Source organism: Rosa rugosa, chromosome 3 (assembly GCF_958449725.1).
Source record: "Rosa rugosa chromosome 3, drRosRugo1.1, whole genome shotgun sequence".
In the NCBI taxonomy this organism is placed as follows: domain Eukaryota; kingdom Viridiplantae; phylum Streptophyta; class Magnoliopsida; order Rosales; family Rosaceae; genus Rosa; species Rosa rugosa.
In genome coordinates this window covers 46,563,152-46,573,054 of record NC_084822.1, presented here as the reverse complement: position 1 = coordinate 46,573,054, position 9,903 = coordinate 46,563,152, and the positions used below count along the sequence as shown (strand labels likewise).

Below are 9,903 nucleotides of genomic sequence, written 5' to 3'. Positions count from 1 at the left end.
TTGTCCCTGCCCTGATGTCTACGTGTGTACCAAATATGTGCCACATCAGTTAATTTATCGAGGAATTGGACGGAAATACCAAATGAGGTAACGGATGAATAGTCGAGGTACCACGAGATTCTCTAAAAATTTGTGGATACCAAAAATTACATTTCGTAATTATTCGGGTACCATTTGTGGATTTTATCCTAATATAGAACTACCGCAAGACTTTCAGTTAAAGGTCCAAGACGCGGCATGTTGAGCAGCTACCTTCCATACGCCACCAACCTTTCCCATCATCTCACAGCACGTGTATATATAGAGAGCCCTTTGAGCTAAACGATATCAAGTGTTGCTGCTATCATTTCTCACAAAAAGAAATAGTAATTGCTATCTCGTTGCTACGCACAACTAGCAAGCTAATGGCAGCAGAAGGCAGAAAGGTGTACGGCGACCTGAACACACCGGACACCTTGAAGGTTCTGGCATGTCTATTCGAGCATGATCTTGATTTCGAGTTTGTTCCAATCAATCTTGAAGCCAACCAACACAGGCAAAAGCAATTTCTTTCTATGAGTGTAAGTTTATTATAACTTATCATCATTTTCTTACATGTGTATCGGTTCTGATATAATTAATCATATGATATATAACTCGATCGTGTAGCCATTTGGTAAATTGCCGGTCTTGGAAGATCCAGACGTCACCCTATTTGGTAAGCATATGCATGCACTTTGGACTTGAATGGAAGTTATTGATTTATTCTAATAAATTGGTAAAGCATCGACGTCAGCTGCCACATAATTAGCGTACGTTCCTACTAATGAAGTAATATGTTGTTGCAGAAGCCACAGCAATAATAAGATACATGGGTCATATCTCATATGTATGCAAAGAAGAAGAAAGTAGGAGAAGAGCTTATCTTCTGGGAGAGCTGGAAACAAGCTTTGGTGGCTAATTGGATTGATGTGGAAGACCACCACTTTGAACCACCAGCACTCAAGCTCATATCGTTGTCAAGTAGTAAGGCCGAGATCGACGGCGAGGGTGATGGTGTTGATCGTGAAATAGCTGAACTAAGCAAAGTTCTGGATGTGTACGAGGCCCAGCTGGGGAGATTTAAGTAGCTGGCAGCTGACAAGTTCACCATTACTGATGTTCTTCACCTCCCAAACTTGCACAGCCTTATGGGAATTCCGGGGACTAAGAAGCTCATAGACTCGCGTCCTCGTGTCGGTGCTTGGTGCTCTGAGATTCTTGCTCGCCCTTCATGGACCAGGGTGCTTCAGATGAAGCAACAACAGAAGACGATCAGTCAAGCCTAGCTAGCTCGCTATAGCGCGCTGGGTTCGTTATCAATAAGACCAGCTATCCCATATATCTAATGCATTTGGATTATGAATGTCTTCAGGCCCACAGTGATGCATGAGAGTGCAACACATTAACATATCCACGGCAGATTGATAGTGGTTATGTGTGTCAACCGTTATATAACTAGTTGTTGTTTGATTTCTGTAATTTCGTGGTGTTTTTTTTTTTTCAAAGTCGTTGTTTTTTGAGGGAATAAAAAATGTCATTTCTATTTGACAATATTGAGGTCGAAGGTGTACTATACCATACACTCATCAGATTACAATAAAACAATGAAGGAAGAACTCAAATAAAAGGATGCATTCCTTGCTAAGATTGTGGCTTCACTTTTATGGAGTATTAATTTTATTATGTTGAACCACATTATAGTAAAATCTTTATATAGTCATAACTCATAAGCAGTGGCAGCTGATTCAGAAAACTTTCGTAGGTCGCAACACTAAGCTAAAAAGACAATTTTAGGATAGGAAAAAAAAAAAAAATTTTAAAAAAGAATAATACTATGTAATTTTACTGGTCGATAACATGAACCACAAAACTAATTGTGTAATCAAATTGATGGAATAAAAGTGACAAAATAGAAAAGAAATAACAAGGGAACAAAGTAGTCTACTATCGACGATCACAATAGCACATTAGCACCTGAAGATAGAAATGAAAAATTGATTTAGCAATATTAAAAATCATAGAACTTAAATAGATTAAGTCAATGTTAAAAATTAGAATTCAAGGAATTTCCTATGGAAAAAGAAAAAGAAAAAGAAAACTTAGTTACTTTATCATGGAAGTACGGTTGACCATACTATTGGTACCGTTTTACATAGCCCGGACTCTGTCTGGTGCATCATTAAATGCTTAATTGCATCCCTTCGTACCCTTGCTAGGTTTTATTTCCAATGCTTTGTTGCATCTAGTATTTCTCTTGCTATTTTATATTTTGATGTAGTTTCTACATCTATCAGTTGTAATTTTTATTCTGTTTATTATTAATAAAATTGAGTTGACAGTTTCTCAAAAAAAAATAAATAAATAAAAAAAATATGAAGTTGACTGCTTGGCTGAGACTATGCACTTCAGATCTTTTTTTGGCAAATTGAATGATTGAATTCGATCAATGAATTGAATGATTGATATGAACCGGTTCGTAATTGAACTCAGTCATTAATGAATTGAATAGAGATGGGAGCAGATGCAGAATAAAATAGCAAACGATGCTACAGAGCTTTTCAGAAATGATGTGTTCGCCCTACTTTTATTTTAGAGAAAAATTCAGCTACCGTCCCCAAACTATGCTGCCAAGGCCAATTTGATACCCGAACTCTCAAAAGTATCAATGTGATACCTAAAGACATATTTTGACACTAACGTGACGGCGCCGTTTCTTTGCTAACGTGGCAAGCACGTGAAGACCAAAAACAAAGAAAAAGACTAATTTGCCCTTTTCTTTTGTTAATTGTTTTTTTTTTCCTTCTTCTTCATCTTCTTATTCTTCTTCTTCTCAGATGATCTGGGGACTTTCCCAGAAAACTTGGAATCATCATCATCAGGAGAGTCGATGATGCTTAAGCCTACTTTACTACTACCCCAGCTCCTCTTATGCCCATGAAGAGGTGGTCTTGGTGACCTAAAGGGGCTGCGTAGATTCGAAAACACCTTGAAATCTAGACGTCATCATGGCCACGGCGATCGTCGAAATTGAGGGGGTCTGGAAAGGTAGATCAAGAAAGCGAACGAGACAGGTCTGACGACGGGTGTGGGCTCGGATCTGGTCGGCGACCGGCGAAGCAACTGGGGAGTCGAATGAAGTGTTGGTCCCAATGGGCTCGAAGTTTTGTGGTGGTTCAGAGTCGGAGTTGGGGTGGGGGTGGTTGTCGTCGGAGTCGGCGTCAAATAGGCCGATGAATTCCCAAAGAGTCTTGATCAGAGTCTTCGAATTGCAAGAATTGGAGGACGACCCTCGCAACTGGGCTCGCCTCCGTCATCTCCGATCTTGTCTCCGCCGCCTCCTCCGAGCCTCCCGGCGGCTGGTCCTCCCTCCACAAGCTCGCCGTCTTCTGCCCCAGCCTCCTCCAATCCGGCATCCTCTTCGAGATTATGATTTCAGCATCTGTGGTGGATGACAAGAAGAGGAAGAAGATGCAGTCCAATCGCGAATCGGCCCGGCGATCGCAGATGAAGAAGCAGAAGCGTGTGGAGGAGCTGACGGTGGAGATCAGTCTGCTCCAGATCTCGAACAGCCAAATCCGGCAGAGCATCGACGCCAAGGACAAAGCCTACAGCGAGGTGGAAGCGTGGAACAATGTCATGAGGGCTCAGGAGAAGGAGCTGACTGATCGACTTCGCTACTTGGAGTCGATTGAACAAACTTTTGTTCAGCGGCGTCTTCGATAAGGACATTAACGAGACATGGCTGAGATGCATGACTCTCTGCTCAATCCGTGGCAGCTTCCTTACTCGACTCAGCCGATCAATGCTTCTTCTGCTGATATGTTTCTCGATTGGCCATGATCAATTGCATTAGTCCTTTACTTTTCGATTGTTACTGTTATATCAATCGTTTCTGTTTTCGGGTTTGTGTTAGTCTCTAGTTTCGATGTCTATAGTGGTATCTTGTTTCATGTAATCAGTATCATCGTTGTCTGTGTAATCCAAATGTGTGTTCAATAAAAAAAAAAAAAAAAAGGTAGTGTTGGGAAGAAGAAGAAGAATCGGAGTTGGGACAGAGAGCTCTGTTCATGGTTCGTTTTTTTTTTTTATAATTAGTTAGTTGTAAAAGACTATTCTGCCCTTGATAATAAATTTTTTTTGTCTCCACGTGCTTGCCACGTCAGCAAAGAAACGGCGCCGTCAGAAATTTTGGACAGAAGTATCACGTTGGTATCAAAATATGTCTTTGGGTATCACATTGATACTTTTGAGAGTTCGGGTATCAAATTGGCCTTGGCATCATAGTTTGGGGACGGTAGCTGAATTTTTCTCTTTATTTTATTCAAATACTTTGTGTTAAATGACCCAAGGACAAAGGGCAGTCTTTTAATGAACATTATCCCAGACGACGTCCTCTTGTCGGCCATTTAAAGAAAAAGAAGAAGAAAAAACGGAAAGTATAGCAGTGCCCTGTGCCTTCTTCTTCTTCTTCTTCTCCTCCTCCCTGCGCAAGGTTTTGCCCCGGTTTCAGCCATTTTAACAGACCATCAGTGGGCAAACCATGATGCTTCAAAGCCATCTCCAAAAATGGAGGTTTGGCAATTGCCCTCCCCAGAATCCGCCCCTGCTCATAAAGGTTATTTGGACCTAACTAATATTATTAATTTAGGGAGGTTATTCTTTTATAGAAGTGTAGTTGAAAGTACCACATTAATGGTTGAACATTAGGAGATAATCTTTAGGATGAGAGTAAAATCTTTTTCCTACTTCCGATTTTTTTTTTTTTTTTTTTTGAGAAAATCTTCCTACTTTCTATTGAATGTGATAGATTTGATCATTTTTTTTTTTGTAAGGCTATAGATTTGATCATTTGATACACCCAAAAATGTACCTGATAAGTTCTTTTTTGTTTTTTAGAATAAAAAACAGAAAATAGAAAGAAAAAAACGTGATAAGTTTAGTAGACCAAATAATTCAGGTGGTCCCATGATTTTCAGTCCTAGAACTTTATATCTCCAAATCTGATAGCTACGCTGCTCAATTCTTTAGTCCCTAATAGCTACACTGCTCAATTCTCAACCCACTTGACTAGTAGCATGTTTCCGCTCGCAAGGGTACAAGTCTTCAAGAGATAGGAAGTACTAATAAAGGACAGAAATCGTATTCGTGAAAGTTGCATATCCTAATCTAATTCTTGACTATCAAAAATCTAAATCACAAACTACATGAACAAATTTAGCAAACTATAAAAAAATTAGATTACCAATTTCTTGGGTACGAACTACACCTACAAGCCAAGCTTAATCAAAAATCTAATTTGTACTTTAATATTGGGATTTTATCCATTTACCCCATTTTTTTTAGGGATTTTTTTTCCACTTACCCCAACTTATTTAATTTCTCCTTACCCAAAACACTCATTAAGTTTTTTTTTTTTTTTTTTAAGACTATTTTACCCTCACCCCTTTGTTACTTAGAGAGAGAGAGAAACCATAGGAGACTTCGCCGGAGCCCCGTCACCCTCCGCCGGACTCCGGTCACCGGTCGCCGGATTCCGGTTATCAGCAGCTGGAATCCGGTCACCGGCCACCACCCACCGGACTTCTCTGGAAACCTCACCGGAGGTCCCCAAAGAGGTCGTCGGAAATGTTTTTGCCCCCAAATAGACTTCTATTGGGGGACAATAGAGATTTATGAAACCTCATCGGAAGTCTCCAAAGAGGTTGTTGTAGATCTCATATGGGGTCAGAGAGGTTTATTGCCCCTGAATAAACCTGTATTGGCCCTCAATAGACATCTATTGCCCCCCAATAGAACTTTCGGTCGCCGGACTGAGAACTAATCTCCGTAAAATTAGACAAATAAAACTTTGATCAAGGAAAAAAAAAAGATATACATCAATTCAAAACATATATTGCCCCCCAATAGACGTCTATTGCCCCCCAATAGCCCTTTATTGCCCCCTCCGTAAATTATCAAATTGTGTGAGAACTTTCTTTAAGAACCCTAAAGCATATGCCCAAAATTATTTTATCGCACAAAGACGACATTGCAGAAACTGAAAGCACTCAATAATGATTAATAAATAGTATTTATTTGGTAATATATGAATATGAGTATAGCTGAAGGGCATCAAGAGGAAAACCATTTTGTGAAGAGCACGAGGACGGAGGCATACATACTTTTGTAATAGTATATTTGCTGTTGTGTGATATGATATTGTTGAAAATGATAATGTAATATATGTAGCCCAGCATTTTAGAGTACTAGGCCAGTCTTGCCACTACAGTAGACCACTTAAAACTTTAAATTAATTACCTATCCAAGTAGTCGATCCAATACTCAGCCACCACACTTTTCCATTGTCACCGACTCACCGTAACCTTGTGCTTGGCTCACTAAATTTTCATTCTTCTTTTTCCAATTTTCCTCAGCAACCAAACAAGGTGTCGGAGATTAACAAAATCAAAACCAAACGAGAATGATGGAAGGATTTGGATGAACACAAAGAGTGAAAGAAGAAGAGGCAAATGATCGAAGCGGAGAACCTGAGCGAGGATTCTGTTCCTGTCGACTTTCTCCATCATTTGAGCTCTAACTTTCTCAACGACTCGTACTCTCGTCTACAAGCGATGACTCGGCCTCGAGCGGCTGAGCTACACCACTCTACAGATCCCCTTCGTGACTCACCTCCTCCACCATCGTACATACTCACCGGCCTCCGACAGATCAGAGAGACGGATGGCTTCGAATCTGAGCCAGAACGACATGAGCCTGGGCTCGCCGGAGGAGGACGCTGCCAGATTCTGATGACACGAGGAATTGTTTCTGAGAGAGAGAGAGAGAGAATATGAAGTCGCCAGTGATTCTGCACAGAGAGAGGAGAGAGTGGCATAAAATATAGTTGTTTAATTTGGCTGAGGGTGTATTTGTCATTGTACTCTAAATTATGTTGGCCAATTTTAGTGCTTTTGGTCAAAGACTCTTTAATATTTAACCTTTTTTTAAAATTAATTATTTTCATGAATCAAATTCATAAAAAAGTAGAATATATAGTACATACCTCAAATATAGAATTTGTAATCTAGTCTCTCAAGTGGACTCTACCCTTGGCAAATATTTCTTGGAAAAGTTCATCGAAGAAATCCCAATAGATAAATACTTCTTTGGAAAAGTTCATAGAAGAAATCTCAATAGGTAATAAATAAGCAACAAAAAAAAAAAGACAATTCACTAATTGTTCAAGTAAACCCTTATTTGTGTTTGGCCCAAACCCTAGGTTACTTGACCTAGTGGTAATAGGGTTAAATTAGAAGGATCTAGATTCCTATTCAATGTACGATTACTTTCCTTGTATGATTAAGATTCTATGCATTGTAATCCTCTATATAAAGTGGCCCCTATTATCAATAAGAATAGACAGCAAATTTCTCTCAATTTTAGTTTCTCTACAACATGTTATCAGCACGAGCCCTAAACCTAGCTTTAGAAACCAAAACCCCAGAAATTGATTAAGCTCCACCAGATTTGCCTTGCCTACGCTACTACTGCCCCCGCAGCCCCCGCGTCGCAACTCAACGCTAACCCTACCAGGTTAGCCTCGCTGCCCCTGTAGCGCCCGCAAGCCCTGCTTGCCTTCTACCTTCGCGCGCGCTCGCCTGACCTCGCGACCGCGACTCACCAGCGGCCTCGCGGCATCTCCACAGCATCCCCGCAACTGTCCTCGCAGCCTCGCGACATCCCCGCAGCAGTCGCATCCCCGCAGCGGCCCCACAACTGTCCTCGCTACATCCCCGCAGAAGTCGCATCCCCGCAGTGGCCCCGCAACAGTCCTCGTGGCATCTCCGTAGCGTCCTCGCGACATCCTCGCAGCGACCCTGCAATATCACTGCACAGCCCAACCAACATCTTTTCCGGTCAAGAATTCCGACATCTTTTCAAGGTAAACTTTTCTAAAAGTTCCTGTTTTTCAATTTCTTCTTCTTTTTCTCGGGGACTTCCAACATCCCTTTTTCTACCCCCCCTTTCTCCTTCATAGGGGAGACCAATAGCAGAACTGTGGGGGTTCGTGCTCACTCCAAGCTTGGAGCTTGTAGAGTCCTCCAAACTTAGAGTTTGTTGAGAAGAAAACGATCGACCACATACATCGCCGTTTCGATCTAATCCAAAACCCCTCTTGGAATCGGATTTTCTTGGAAGCGACTACGCTCAGAAAATCCCTAATTTCTTGGAAGCAACTACGCTCAGAAATTTTATAGTTTTTCGTGGTAGCCTTCTTCGCTCCGAAACTAACTCTATTTTCTTGTTGTTTTTCAGGATGAGTAACCTGAACAAGTTGAGCTTCGCTCCACTAGAGACAACAGGCGCAGGATACCACAAGTGGGTCCGTGATGTGCGCCAGCATCTTAAGGCTGATGGGATCCTGAGTACGATCCAAGAGCTAAGTCAGGACGTGCGTACTCCTCAACAAGCTGCTGCTTTTGAAGCAAATAGAACTACGAGAGAGGCGAATGAAGCTAAAGCCATCATTCTCATGACAAGGCACATGAATGATGCGCTCCAAAATGAGTACCTCAATGAGGAAGACCCAAGAAGACTATGGGTAGAACTCGAGCAGCGTTTTGGCAACGTCCGTGATTCCCTGCTTCCAGACTTAGAAGTGAGATGACATAGCCTCCGCTTCTGTGATTTCAAGTCTGTACTTGACTACAATTCGGAAGCACTTCGTATCAAGTCTATGATGGAATTCTGTGGACAGGACATCACTGATACGATGTTGATCGAGAAGACTCTCTCCACCTTCCCCGTCTCTGCATTGATGATAGCAAAAAACTATCGGATTGATGTCAATGCTAGACGTATCACAAGATTTCATGAGCTCATTGGTGCCTTGAACGTAGCTGAAAAGCATGACAACATACTTGTGAAGAACTATAACTCCAGACCCGTGGGAACCAAGTCAAATCTGCAGTCTAATTATAGTAGCGCCTCCAAGGGAGGACGCAAGGAGTGAAACCCTAAGAGTAGGGATAATTCTGGAAGTTCTGGTCCATATTCTCGCCCTAAAAAGGAAGGAAATCGCCAAGATAGGCGTGCACGGAACCGTGGAGGTAAATGTGTGAAGAGAGAGAGAGGCCAAGCCTCCAGTTATGGTGGTAACGCCACCAAAGGCAATAACCGTCCACAAAACGCTCCCAGAGCGCCTCGATCATGGAAACCTGACCATAATGATGCTTGTCTCAGATGTGGATCAAGTGGACATTTGGCAAAGAAGTGTACTGCATCCCAAAACGTTGCAAACACATACAAGATGTATTGTGAAGCAAGGGAGGCAAATTACATGGAACAAGAAGATCAAGATGGAGATCTCGATCTAAGGGTGGAAGACTACAAGGATCAAGACCCAGAAACTGGCGATTTTGATTAAGTCTTTTTATTTCCAAGAGATGTAGGCAATTGCCATATTATTTTTGTAGTAGATGCCAATGCTATTAGTCTTTCTTCAAAGTAGGCGTACTTAATGTGAGTGTGATGTCTAGGAAGGTTTTGAGATAAGTGGTACTTAAGTGAGCCTCGCTCCACCGACATCTCTCTACTCACCTGGTCACATTTACATTGGAATTACCGAAAGGAGTTAGACAACTACCATTGTTTTGCATTAACTAGTTTATTGGATTAGATTTCCTTTGGTTAAAGAAACGATGATGTAACTCCGTTTGGCTTATTAATAAAAGTTGAGTTATTTTCTTTATGACTCCTTTTTAATTACGAGCTTTTTTTCAAGGAATGGATGAACTTCAATGTCTTGCGGATAGTGCGACTACGCACACCATTCTACGACATAGGCAATTATTCTTGGAGATGTTGCCTACATATTCATCTGTGACTACGATGGCTGGGCCA

The 9,903-nt window shown here is 41.4% G+C and overlaps 1 pseudogene; it reads left to right on the top strand.

The window, feature by feature from the left end:
• Positions 1–339: 339 nt before the first annotated feature.
• On the top strand, positions 340–1,598 carry LOC133741082 (glutathione S-transferase PARB-like; annotated as a pseudogene).
• The last annotated feature ends 8,305 nt before the right edge of the window (positions 1,599–9,903 follow it).